The 13,194-nt window shown below is 57.5% G+C and overlaps 1 protein-coding gene across 2 annotated transcripts in view; it reads right to left on the reverse strand.

Moving 5' to 3' along the window:
• The window catches only part of GNG7 (G protein subunit gamma 7), a 48,289-nt gene extending 35,445 nt beyond the window's left edge, over nucleotides 1-12,844 (reverse strand). Inside the window, exon 1 of one of the 2 annotated variants that reach the window (XM_077788814.1) lies at nucleotides 12,609-12,844. The gene's annotated coding sequence lies outside the window, so the exon portion shown is untranslated. Of the gene's footprint in view, nucleotides 1-9,309; nucleotides 9,396-12,608 lie in introns of those variants that run through there. The other variant, XM_077788813.1, reaches the window with a different exon arrangement.
• Between the last annotated feature and the right edge of the window lie 350 nt (nucleotides 12,845-13,194).

The following is a 13,194-nucleotide window of genomic DNA, read 5'->3' on the forward strand; positions in this document are numbered from 1 at the left end:
ACATTCACACAGAGTTTCTGCAGCTTTATCCAGCTCTGCTCCTGGAATTCTTTCCCATTCCCACTCCCTTTGGGCTGATGGGAAGGCACTCAGGCATTAAGGACAGTATTCATTAAATCCTGGAATTGCTCCTCCACTTCCTACTGCAACCACAAGAACCTTTTAAACCAGGATAACAGCGTTATCCTGGAAGGAATGGATGAGGTGCACTGCCAGCCCTCAGCATCCCCAGTTTTATTTCGACAAAAACTGGCAGAAATGTTTTTTTTTCCTTGGATAATCCCACTGAAATTTGCGATCTGGGAAAACGCAGAAATAACAAATTTTAAGAACTGGAATTTACAACCAACCAGAGCACAGAGGAAAAAATATTCCAGCTTGGATAAAACCTAGGAGAACATTCAGGAAAATACGGATGTGGACAAAAAGCTTTTCCAGTCTGTTCTAGGATTAAATGGAAGGTGGCCAGGCCCAGCCCTCTTCCCACCCAGCCATTCTGTTTTATTTTAATCACCAGCCCCAAAGCTGATCCATGGGCACCAGCACTTGGATCAGCTCGGCACAATCAGTCCCAGCAGGAATCCAAACCCATAATTACAGCAGCCTGCACATGGAAAACACCAAAGAGGGAGGGTTTATTTATGCCAAAGGGGACAGGAGTTTTGAGGATGAGACGAATAAATCTGTTAAAAAAACGGATTGGGGGAGTTTGGGCAAGAAAAGCAGCTGCACCAGAGGCTCTGTGGCTCCTGGAATTGCAGGAAAAATGGAGAATTTGTACCTGGAGTGCCTCGGGAGTGCTGGAATTCGGGGAAGCAGCGCAGCCCCCCTGCCTTGGCTGTGAATCCATTTCCTACCCAGCTTTGTTCAGCCTCCCATAAAAACTTCCTGCCCCTCCAACGACCTTCCCCAAGTGCTTTTCCCGACCCTGGAGCCTTTCCCACCTTCCCCAGGCTGGCAAAACCTCTCTCTGAGAATCCCTTTGGAATCCCAGCGAGCTTTTTGCCCAGGTTTACCTCCAAACCACCACATTTTAGCCAAACCACCCCTCCCAAAGGCAGCTCTGGGACTCTCCCAAGTTTTCCGAACCGCTGGGAAACGTGGATCTGATTTTTTTTTTTTTTTTTTTAATTTTTTTTTCCTCACCAGGGATGCACACAATGCATCTCCTCTGGTGGTTGACAACCCCTCTTCTATTTCGGGAATGCTCATCCGCAGGTGGAATTGGATTTCTGTTCCCATGACTGACAACACAACTCCATCCCGGCCTATGGCAGCTGCTGCTATTTTCAGCACTCTGCCTCTCTCCAGTATTATTCCAAAGGTGAGAACTATTTCCAGAGAACACCAGAACAGCATTTTTCACACCTTAACAGGAGAAAAAAAAAAAAAAAATTGAAAAAAAAAAAATCACGGAATTTGGAAAGTTTTGCCACAGGGCGAAGAACTCTCTGCAGCACAGAGCATTAATGAGCTCACGGAGTGGCTGGGAGTGTTAAAATGGAATTAAAGTCCCTGTTGGAATGGGGAAAATAGTTTTAAACTGGGCTGCCACTAAGATATTCCTCACTGATTGCCTCTATCCTGGCAATGCAGGAATGGGAATTGTCCCCTAGGATCGGCCATAAATCAAAAAGCACAGCAAAATGGGATAGAACTCTGCGATGGTTTCGTAGGTATCCCTAAAAATGGTGCACGTGGAGGGGAATTTGGGTTTACACCACAAACGGTGCTCACAAACAGGAGCTGCTCAATCCAGAGTGAGAGTTAACGCTCCTCTGGAGCCCTGGAAAGGCTCAGATCCCCGGGAAGAAAAGCCAAAAGTGGGATAATGAGGCAGGGAATGTTAACCAGCTAATTAGCAATCAGAGAGAGGAGAGCTGGGCTCAGGGACTGACCCACTCCAGGTGGCTCATCCCGACATTCCCAACGCGTGGGAACGGCGGCAGCTCCGCTCCCATCCCTCTGCCATTCCCAAAAATCCCTTGGGCAGATTCCCAACAGCATTCCCGAGCCAGCCCTTCCCTGTCCTGCACCCTCTGTGCCCCACAGGGCTCGGGGACAGAGCTGCTCCCTCCAGGCACGGGCCCCTCGCCCAGAGCAGGAGTTGCCCCGTGACAAATCCCTGGCAGGCACCCAGAGCCAGAAACCTGGAATTCTGAATTTCACCTCTGTGAAAAGTGCTGTGGGTATTCCCAGCCCTGGCCCTGCAAAGGGAATTCTGAATTTCACCTCTGTGAAAAGTGCTGTGGGTATTCCCAGCCCTGGCCCTGCAAAGGCAATTCTGAATTTCAACCCCTGTGGGTATTCCCAGCCACAGCCCTGCAAAGGGAATTCTGAATTTCACCCCTGTGGAAAGTGCTGTGGGTAATTCCTCAGCCCTACAAAGTGAATTCTGAATTTTACCCCCGTGGGTATTCTCAGCCCTAGCCCTGCAAAGGGAATTCTGAATTTCACCTCTGTGGGTAATCCCAGCTCCAGCCCTACAAAGTGAATTCTGAATTTCACCCCTGTGAAAAGTGCTGTGAGTAATTCCTCAGCCCTGCAAAGGGAATTCTGAATTTCACCCCTGTGGAAAGTGCTGTGGGTAATTCCTCACCCCTACAAAGTGAATTCTGAATTTTACCCCCGTGGGTATTCTCAGCCCTGGCCCTGCAAAAGGAATTCTGTATTTCACTTCTGTGAAAACTGCTGTGGGTAATTCCTCACCCCTACAAAGCAAATTCTGAATTTCACCCCTGTGGAATTCATCACCTCCAGGGACCCCAAACCTCCCTGGGCAGCTCTTCCCAAGGTTTAACAACCAGTTCCAGAGGAAATTCCTGCTCATGTCCCACCTGGGGCTGTTCCCTCCTGTCCTGGTGTCCCCTGGGAGCAGAGCCCCTCCTGTCCCCTCCTGCTGGGGACGTGTGGGCATTGGGAATGTCGCCCTGATCCCGCTTTTCTCCAGGCTGGGCCCCTTCCCAGCTCCCTCAGGAACTCTCCAGCCCCTTCCCAACTCCCTCAGGAACTCTCCAGCCCCTTCCCAGCTCCCTCAGGAATTCTCCAGCCCCTTCCCAGCTCCCTCAGGAATTCTCAATTCCCTTCCCAGCTCCCTCAGGAACTCTCCATTCCCTTCCCAGCTCCCTCAGAATCTCCAGCCCCTTCCCAACTCCCTCAGGAACTCTCCAGCCCCTTCCCAGCTCCTCAGGAACTCTCCAGCCCCTTCCCAGATCCCTCAGGAACTCTCCAGCCCCTTCCCAACTCCCTCAGGAACTCTCCAGCCCCTTCCCAGATCCCTCAGGAACTCTCCAGCCCCTTCCCAACTCCCTCAGGAACTCTCCAGCCCCTTCCCAGCTCCCTTTCCCATTTTTAGAGCAATACCAGGAAAGAGGGATTCACTAGAGGAGCAGGGATGGCTCAGCTGGGGGATGCTGGAGCACCAGGAGCCAGCTCAGCTCAGTGAAACAGGATAAACTTGGGAGAGATAAAGACATATCTGTGATCACGCTGCTGGCTGTGCCAGAATGTCTGCTGGGAATGTCTGGATCGTGGATTTGTTTCCCAAAAAAAGCCCAGCGTGCTGCACAGCTCCCAGCTGATGGACAGACACCCCTGGTCTGGAAAATCATGGAATGGTTTGGGTTGGAAATGTCCATCCAGTGCCACCCCCTGCCATGGCAGGGACACCTTCTCCTGTTCCCAACCTGGCCTGGGACAATTCCAGGGAACACCTGGCATTTGTAGGGAAAGCAGCACCGGGATTTAAATTGCAAGGAAAAGAACTGAGAGAGGCCAGATCACCCTAAAAAAGCCAATGGATCAGGATTCCATGCTCCAAATTACAGGAATGCCAAGGTTTGATTGGGATTAATGCAATTAAACCTGACACCAGCAGAATCCCATGGATCACAGGAAAAATGGTTCCAAACCCAAAATCTTCCCCCAGGAGCGTTGGAAATGTTGCCGGATCCTGTGGATCCCTGGAAATGCAGCCCCTGGAGCTCCCTGCTGGCTCTCCTGGATCCTGAGCCACCAGAACTGCCGAGACCCCACGCAGGGACAGAATTCCCAAGCTGAAACACAAGCAGCAGTTCTCAGCCTCACCAAAAGCTCTTCCTTCAACAAAAAAAGGAAACAAAGAGCCCCTCAGGCCTTGCTCTTCTCCCTGATAGAAGAGCTTGATGAGATTCCCAACATTTGTTTGGGAATTGCACCACAACTGCTCGGAGGAGCAGCCGGGCCACGTCAGGATTTATGGAGCATAAACACCGAGGCCTTGCCAGCAAGAAAAAAAGAGAAGTAACTCAGAGTAGAGGAAATGGAAAAAAAAAATAACACTAAAAACCTCCCAAAAGCAGCTCCTGCAGCACATCCAGAGAAATCCTCCCGCAGCTCCCGAGCTCGGGAGGGGCTCTGGAGGGGTTAAGCCACACCAGAAACGTTTAAATTTTGTGCATTTTTCTAACAGCAGATGAGGCAGAAATGGACAAAATGCCTCCAGGGCTGAAAAAAAAAAACCCTTTCCAAACTACTCTATAGATTTAAAAATAGATTTCTTTGTTATTTCCAGAGGGGACAAGTTGGGAGTAAAACAAAGAAGCTTTCAGGGGGGGTGTCAGCAGAGTGTCCATCCCTGGCTGTCACCTCCCTGCTGTCACCTGAGAGGGACCTGGACGTGCCAAGAGGGGGAATCTCCTTCCCTCTGGAATCAGGGCCCATTTTCCTGCTCCCCCATTCCCATTGGAGCGAGATTATTTCCCAAACAACTCTGTTTTCTCAAATATGAAAACAAAGCAGGAGCTGCTGAAGTTTCTTGGCTTTTGCAGCTTCTGAAAAGACACTAAAAATCCATCTTTAAGTGGAAATTCGGGAATGCTTTCAGCTGTACAGACCCAACCCAGGCTGAAGTACTTTAAAACTCCTTCTTGTCTGTCAGGAGGGGGAAAAACACAGGATAAATGATGAAAAAGCACAGCCCTTAACTAAATTTCCTGTTTTGTGTCTCAGCATTAACAGCGTGCCCGAATTTCCTCCTTTAATTTTTTTTTTTTTTTGTCCTTAACGTCACAGCCAATCCCTACCCACCCATCCCACAAAAAAAACCCTGAACTGCTGGAGGTTCCAACCCTGCTGGAATGGGAAGGATCAGCTGAATCCAGAGCTCATTCCCAGGGAAAATCCAGCTCCTTCCACCCCTCCAAACAAAGCTCAAACCTCCCTCAGAGCCCCCCACCAGCGAGGATTCACCACATTAAACACATTTATCCCCGTGGCTGCTTTTGGTTGGGTTGGTTTGAATTCCTTGATGGCTGCCCAGGTATTTTGGAGGAGGAAAAAGGTATTTTGGGCCAGGATTGTGCAAGAGACGACATTTCAGAAGCGGTTTTTTTTGGGGGGAAGATTTAAACTCCAGAGCGTTTGCAAGCGAGTTTCACTTTCACAAACTCCAAATGCCACCGAGGTTTGGGGCACAATGGCTCGTTTGTCCCCAGCTTCTCATCCAGGCCCTTTTTGGCACAAGCAAGCAGCAGCAGATGATAACAGGGGGGACCAAAAGCAAAGCCCAGGCTCTGCCAGTTCTCTGAATCCCAGCAATTTACTGTCAAGTACAAATTAAGTGGGTAAATCTCGGACTAATTAATATTTAAGACAAAGCTCTCTCTCCCAGCTTTGCTTGCTTTCTTTTTTTTTTTTTCTTTTTTTGTCTGAATGTGACAATGGGCAGGCAGGGAACTGGATTTATGGTTTTGGTTCTGTTCCCTTTTCAGTTTGTGGAAAAGCCAGAGGAGAGGAAGATAAAGATTTTTTAAAAAAATCACCTGGCAACAGGTGAGGAGCACAGAGACACCTGAGCAGAGAGCTTGGAGATGCTGCAGCTGGAAAATCCAGACTCCAGCTCTACAGAGAAGATTTCTGTGGCTGAACTACTTCAGGAATCCCAGGATATTGGAATTAGAGGTTCCCACCACTCCAGGAATTCCAGGATATTGGAATTAGATGTTTTCACTGCTTCAGGAATTCCAGGATATTGGAATTAGATGTTTTCACTGCTTCAGGAATTCCAGGATATTGGAATTAGAGGTTTCCACCGCTCCAGAAATCCCAGGATATTGGAATTAGAGGTTCCCACCACTCCAGGAATTCCAGGATATTGGAATTAGAGGTTCCCACCACTCCAGGAATTCCAGGATATTGGAATTAGAGGTTCCCACCGCTCCAGGAATTCCAGGATATTGGAATTAGAGGTTTCCACTGCTCCAGGAATTCCAGAATATTTTAGCAATCAGAGCTTTCCACCTCAAAGCTCAGCTGTGAGATCCTGACATCAAGGCAGGCAGGGATTCTGGGGCTTGGAGCAAGCTGGGGCAGTGGAAGATGTCCCTGCCAAGGTCACTCCAACCCAAACCGTTCCAGGATTTCTGGTGACCTCAGCTCCTCTGATTTCTCATAAAAATGAGGAAGGATCTACACCCTCAAGCAGGTCCCTCAATTATCTCGCATCAGCACAAACACCATATTCTATAAATCCCTTTTTCTCCTCCCTCTCTTTCTCCAGGCACAAGAATCCCCAAACAATCACAAAACTCCCTCCTGCTTTTCCAGGTTTTTGGGTCACCCACCCCCTTTTTCCCACCCCTCTGCCAACTCTGCTGCTCCCCACAGCCTCTGGAAACTCTTCCAGAGCTGCACTGGGGGTTACAAATCCAACCAAACCACCCCGTATTTCCATCCCAAGCACATTTTTAGGGCTGAAAAGGCAAGAAAAATTAGGATTTTAAGTGCCAGCTCCAGCTGTGTACTCGCCACCTCTTCCTGAGGGTGCCCAAACAGCTTCCCCCACCCGCTGGCCACTGCACAAGTGGCCACTTGGAGCCCTCCACGAAGCAGAGCATTCCCAGGGAGATTATTCCAGAGCTGGAGCTCGTCCAGCCCCGGCTCTAACGGGGCAGGGCCAGCCACGATCCCCTAAGAGCGAGGAAATTGCCATAAAATCAGGAAACTGCCACAAAAATCAGGAAACTGCCACAGAAAATCAGCTTTTTCCAAGGGGCAGAGTGTCCAGTTCCTCTGGAGCCAAGGGTAGGGATGAGACGAGGGGTTCCTCGTTAAGCTAACGAGCTCCAGGGACTGATGACAGCCCAGGCAGGGACAAAGCTCCGTGTTCGCTGTCACACGCTGCCCTCCCAGCTCCTCAGGGCAGCTCTGGATGCATTAATTCCCTCCGGGGTGTTCAAAACACACCCAGGGATGAGATGGGAAGAGCAGGAAAAAGGGAATGGGCACCAAAACTGTGTCAAGCATGGCAGCGCCCCCAGCAGCCACACAAAAGAGCCATTTCCATTCGTGTCACAGCCACAGCTGGCAGGAGAAAACCTCTGGGACAATCGGCTCCATTTAACCCCATTGATCCAGCTTTTCCTCCCGTTTTTCCCCCCGCAAAAGAACGGGATGAATGGTGGCTACAGAGTCACAAATTCCCCTGGATTTGTTCGAGGGTCGTGGAGCTGAGCTGGGAGCTGAAACCTCAGGAGGATCTGCTCACCTGCCTGTGGAAATGCCTGTGGCAGGGAGACAAAGACCTGTGGAACCTCCCAGGGATGGAGGCCTGAGCTCAGCCTGGGAAGCCAAAGAAAACCAAGAAATCACCTCGAGTTTGCCCAGATTAATCTGTCACACTCCAGATTTCCTCCTGGTAGGAATCACCCCCACTGGACATGTCCAGGGCAGCGCCACAAGAAGCTCACAAAGCTGGATGGTGCCAGTTTTCCCCAAAAAAAACCCCTATTTAGCCACAATAACTTCCTCCAAGCAGCAGCAGAGGTGTCTCAGAGCAGACACAGCTCCAGCCCAGCCCGTCTGGCTTTGGTTTAAGGCCACACCTGATGGCCACAGCCCAGGATGGAGGCAAAGCCCAGATTTGCACCCACAGCTCCAATCCCTGCTTCCCTGCACTTCCCCAACTCCTAAAGGACGCCCAGCTTCCCATTGCACACCTCCAACTGGAAGTGAGGAGCAGGAGACAGATTTCTCTCTCTCTCCCTTTGTCTGCAGCACCCACTTACCTCCTCTACACCTCAATAACACAAAACCCAGATGCTGCAGCCACCCCTCCTTTGCGCAACCCACACAATTCCCCGGAGCCTCCCGAATCCTGCCCGCCCGAGGCGGGATGCCACCGCTGTCCTGTGCCAGCCACGCCAACCCACCCTCGGCTCGCCGGCGGGAAACAAAACAAGTAAATTCTGCGATGTTGGTGGGAGCTCCCAGCCTCCCTTTGCACCCCAAACCGGGGCTGCTCCACCATCAAGTCACCCAACTTCCCAAGCAGCTGGCACCGAGCCGCATCGATTCCGACTGTCCCTTGTCGCCTCATCCACCCAAAGATGCCCCTCGCCATCCCCACCCCACCCTCCTCTGCCCCCATCCCCTCAATTTTTCATCCAAAAACGCCGAGACCCCCCCAGAAATCCACCACGACCCCTCTCTGTGCCCCCCCAAACACCCCCAACGCCATCTCCTGGCCCTGAGCCTTGTGCCCGAATCCCACCCAGCGCTGTGCCCCCCGAGCTGCTGATGCCGACCCCAGGGACCCCCACACCCCCGGGACCCCCACACCCCCAGCCTCCCCCAGACCTGCCCGGGGGTTCTCTCACCCCACCCCGCTCCCCCCGGGACCCCCAGACCCCCACCCAAACCGACCCGGGGGCTCCTGCCCAATTCCTCCCGGTACTCCCGGGACCCCCAGACCCCCACCCAGACCGGCCCGGGGGCTCCTGCCCAATTCCTCCCGGTACTCCCGGGACCCCCAGACCCCCACCCAGACCGGCCCGGGGGCTCCTGCCCCGCTCCCCCCGTTCCCCCGGGACCCCCACCCAGACCGGCCCGGGGGCTCCTGCCCCGCTCCCCCGGGACCCCCACCCAGACCGGCCCGGGGGCTCCTGCCCCGTTCCCCCGGGACCCCCAGACCCCCACCCAGACCGGCCCAGGGGCTCCTGCCCCGCTCCCCCCGTTCCCCCGGGACCCCCACCCAAACCGGCCCGGGGGCTCGTGCCCAACTCCTCCCGAGCCCCCCGGGACCCCCGGCCCCATCCCCAGGGTCCCCCACACCCCCTGATCCCCCCCGCCCCCCCCGGGCCCGCCGCCGCTCTGCCCCCGCCCAGACCCCCCCCACCCCCGGAGCCCCTCCGGCCTCCCCGGCCCGGCCCCCCCACCCCGGGCAGGGCCGCGCCGAGGCGGGGGCTGTCGGCCAAGCCGCGGCCTGAGGCAGCCGGGCGTGTCCCCCTCGCTGTCCCCGGCCGTCCCGCCCCGTTCCCGGCGGTTCCTCACCGGTAGCGGCGGGAGCGGGCGCGGAGCGGAGCCGCCGCCTCAGACACCGCGCGGCGCAACGCACCCTGCTGGCCCCGCGGGCGGCGCCGGCCCCGCCCCGCGCGCCTGACGGACAGCGCCCGCAGCCAATGGGAGCCCGCGGAGCGCGGCGCGCGGGGGGCGGGCCGGCCGGGGGGCGGGGCCGGGAGCGGCCGCCAAGTTCGGTTGCGGCGGCGGCGGCGCGGAGGGCGGGCGGGGAGGGGGCGGGGCCGGCGGAGGAGCGGCGGGAGGAGCGGCCAATCAGCGCGCGGGGCTGGGAACGGGGCGTGGTTTCACAGAGCGGTCATTAATATTAATGAGGTGGGAGGGGGCACGTGGCGGCCGCGGCGCGAAGCGCCGGGAGGGGACACGCCGGGACCCCCGGGGATCCCCCGGTGGTGGCGCCCCCGGGTCCCCTGGTGCCCCCACGGGGATCCCCCGGTCTGTGCTCCTCCGGAGGGCCCGGTGCCGCCCGACCGGACCCGCTCTGCGGCCGCGCTGCAGGGCCTGGGGACCCCGAACCCCCCAAACCATCACAGCCCGGGGGTCGCGGCCTCGCTCTGCGCCCACCTCGGGGAGCTGCTGCCCCTGGGGAGCGAGGGGAAAATCCGTGGGGATGAATCAGTGGGAGTCACGCTGGCGGCGCGGGGGGAGCGGAAATCACGCCTTGAATCGCGGCTTTGATTTTTCCCCCCGCGGCTGCCACAGGCACCGGGCGAGCGCGGCCGGCGGGTCCCGGTGGTGCCTGGTCCCGGCGGGGCGAGGGAGGCCCGGAGGCCCCTCGGGAGTGACCGTGGGGGGACACAGCCACGTCCCCCGGGCAGCAGCCATCGCTTCCCAGCGCATCCCAGTCCGCAGGAACTGAGGTGGGGAAACGCCAAGCCCGGGGTGTCCCCACCTCGACGGGCAAAGCTGCGGCCGCGCTGGGATCGGGCTGGAAACTCAATAATCCTGTTAGTTGGAAGAAGGCTGATTTTTCCCCTAATCCACTTTGCTCCCGTATGTCCCGACCCGCCGGGTCCTAATCCGCTTTTCCTGCAGACGGGCAGCACCGGGCGCGGGGCAACCCCCGAGGGGTGCCGGGGTGGCGGTGTCCCCCCGCCCCGGGGGCGACACAAGGGACAATATTCCCCACAGCGCCGATGCCAGTGCGAGACACGATGCCGGGAGAGGGTTTGGGTCCCAAAATCCGCATTTGTGGAATTGATGGCCGCGGGATGCGACGGGAACCGGCTGCAGCGCGGCTCATCCCAGGGCTCATCCCGCTAATTAACGCTCAGGAGCAGCTTTGTTTAACGCCTGGACCCGGGGGAGGCTCCGGGCTCCCGGCGAGGATACTCCCTCCCGGTGCTGCGCTGATTTTTGGGGGCTCAGGATGAGGATTTGGGGGGACTTCCCATCCCTGGCAGCATCCCGAGGGACACGCGGGGCTGCAGCAGGACCGGGGCGTCCCCTGACACGGCGGGCACAGGTCCCCGTTAGTTGGGGGGCAGTGAGAGGGGACAGAAATGGGGAGGGGGGACCCGGGGATGGGGGGAAATTGGGATTTTCTGCCTCTGAGGCGTTGTGGAACCTCTGGAAGCGCTCTGAGTTTTGGTGTGATGGTGCCACCCCAAATACCTGAGAGTCCTGAGGGGTGCCAGCAGGTGGGGACTGGCACCAAGTGTCCCCATGCCTGCGTGTGCCTGTGCCACTGTCCTGCCCTGGCACCCACAGAGGGTCCCAGATCCCCCCAGGCCACAGGAGGGACACGGGGACAGGCCCCACAGGCAGTGCCATGGAGCTGTGACATCCCTGCGGAGCTGGCACTGTCTCCACGGAGCTCAGAGCACCCCCACGGCTCTGTGACCATCCCAGAGAGCTCTGGCTGTTCCCAGAGATCCATCACCATCCCTATGGATCCATGGCTGTCCCTATGGATCCATCACCATCCCTATGGATCCATGACTGTCTCTGTGGATCCATCACCATCTGCATGGAGCTGTGACTGTCCCTATGGATCCATCACCACCCCTATGGATCCCTCCCCATGGATCCATCACCATCCCTTATAGATCCATCCCCATAGACCCATCACCATCCCTATGGATACTTAACATCCCTATGGATCCATCACGACCGCTATGGATCCATCCCCATAGAGCCATCACCACCCCTATGGATCCCTCCCCATGGATCCATCACCATCCCTATAGATCCATGACATCCCTATGGATCCGTGACCATCCCTATGGATCCATCAGCACCCCTATGGACCCATCATGACCCCTATGGATCCATTGCCATGGATCCATCACCATCCCTATGGATCAATCACGACCCCTATAGATCCCTCCCCCCGGATCCCAGCCGTCCCCCCGGATCCCTGACATCCCTATGGATCCATGACCATCCCTATGGATCCCTCCCCATGGATCCCTGACATCCCTATGGATCCATGACCATCCCTATGGATCCCTCCCTATGGATCCATGACCATCCCTATGGATCCATGACCATCCCTATGGATCCCTCCCTATGGATCCCTGACATCCCTATGGATCCATCACCACCCCTATGGATCCCTCCCCCGGATCCCCGCCCTTGGCCGGTCTCTCGGTGCCCGTTCCCGCCCCGTTCCCGTCCCCCCCCGCCGTTCCCGCCCCGTTCCCGGTGCCCACGCGGCTCCCGCGCGCGGGGAGCAGCGCCGGTTTCCGTGGCAACGGGCGTGATGACGCACGCGCCGCGCTCCCGCCCCCTCCCCGCGGGCACGCGCGCGCGTCACACCCGCGCGTGTCACACGCGCGGGCACGCGGCACGGGGGAGGCGCACACGCACACGGAACACGCGTGTCACACACACACACGGAACACGCGTGTCGCATTTTTGTTACACACACGGGACACACGTGTCACATTTGTCACACGCACATTTGTGTCACGCACACACGGAACACGTCACATTTGTGTCACACACCCACACCCATGCACACGTGTCACGTTTGTGTCACACACATACAGAACACATCACATTTCTGCCACACACACCCGTGCACACGCGTCACATTTGTGCCACACACACACCCGTGCACACGCGTCACATTTGTGCCACCCACACACACACGAACGTCACACGTGCACACGGCCCCGCACACGCATCACACGCGTCACACACCTGCACACGCGTGTCTGTGGCCACCCCGCAGAGCCGTGGCTGTCCCCCAGCACGCGTGAACAGTCACACACACACACAAACACACACACACATAAACACGCACACGCACACACGCGTGTCCCACTCACCTCTCCCCTGGCCGACCCCCGCCCGGGGCCGCGGGAGCGTTTCTCGTCTCTTTATTGAAGGAAGACTATTTCTAGAATCAAGGCTACAGCGTCACCTCGTCCCCGGGCGCTCGGATCCTCGCTTAAAGCGCCGGGGGGTGCGGGGAGCTGGGGGGGCTCGGCCTGCCCGGGGACCCCCGTGGGGCCACCCCTCGGGGCCACCCCGGGGACACCCCCGGGGACACCCCGGGGACACCCCGGGGAAGGAGCGAGGGGACAAACCTCGAGGGGACGAGGGGCTGGTGACAGCGCGGGGACCCCGCTCCGGCCGAGGGGGGAGCAAGCGGGGCTGCGCCAGAGCTGGGGGGTGTCGGGGGTTCCCGGGGGTGCGGGGCCGGGGCCACCCCGCGGGGGGACGCTGAGGAGGGGGTGGCCCCGGCGCCGCAGCGCGGGGGGCCCGGCTGGCCGTGGGGCCGGGGGTCTCCCGCCCGGAGCTCACCAGGATTGTGCTGGGTCAGGACCTCCCGCGGCCCCGATGCTTTTGTGCTTGTGCTGGCGGCTCCGGCTGCGGCACCGGCACGGGGCTGGCGGGGCACGGGGGGCCCGG

The sequence above is a fragment of the Lonchura striata genome, chromosome 28 (genome assembly GCF_046129695.1).
Source record: "Lonchura striata isolate bLonStr1 chromosome 28, bLonStr1.mat, whole genome shotgun sequence".
Classification (NCBI taxonomy): Eukaryota; Metazoa; Chordata; class Aves; order Passeriformes; family Estrildidae; genus Lonchura; species Lonchura striata.